This window comes from Corvus brachyrhynchos, unplaced genomic scaffold (assembly GCF_000691975.1).
Source record: "Corvus brachyrhynchos isolate BGI_N302 unplaced genomic scaffold, ASM69197v1 scaffold72, whole genome shotgun sequence".
NCBI lineage: Eukaryota > Metazoa > Chordata > Aves > Passeriformes > Corvidae > Corvus > Corvus brachyrhynchos.
This window is the reverse complement of record NW_008236763.1, coordinates 2,047,380-2,047,731: the sequence shown is the minus strand read 5'-3', so window position 1 is coordinate 2,047,731 and position 352 is coordinate 2,047,380. Positions and strand designations below refer to the sequence as shown.

The 352-nt window shown below is 58.5% G+C and overlaps 1 protein-coding gene across 1 annotated transcript in view; it reads left to right on the top strand.

The window, feature by feature from the left end:
* Positions 1-352, top strand: part of REN (renin) — a 4,306-nt gene that overhangs the window by 1,495 nt on the left and 2,459 nt on the right. The window lies entirely within an intron of this gene.

The window sequence follows — 352 nt, the reverse complement described above, 5'->3', positions numbered from 1 at the left end:
GCTGCTTTTCCACCGGCAAAATTTTTTAAAAAATTAACCCTCCCCCCCAAAAAATTCTCTTTAAAAACCCCTGCACCAGCAGCCAAACCTCCGTCCGTTTCTTGCCCCAAGCTGCTGTGCTCCTCCCCGCATCCCCAAACCCACTGGAGCAGCGGGAGGAGGAGCAGGAATTCTGCTCCCCACCCCAGCACTCCCCACTGGCCCCAGAAACATCAACCTGGAACCGCGCAGTGACAGAGAGACCCCAAATACCCCCCTAAATCCCACTCGGTGCTGCTGGATTTAGGGGCAGCTGGATGCCACTGGAGTCCCCCGGGCCTCTGGGTGCCACCTGTGTCCCCTGGGCTCCCTG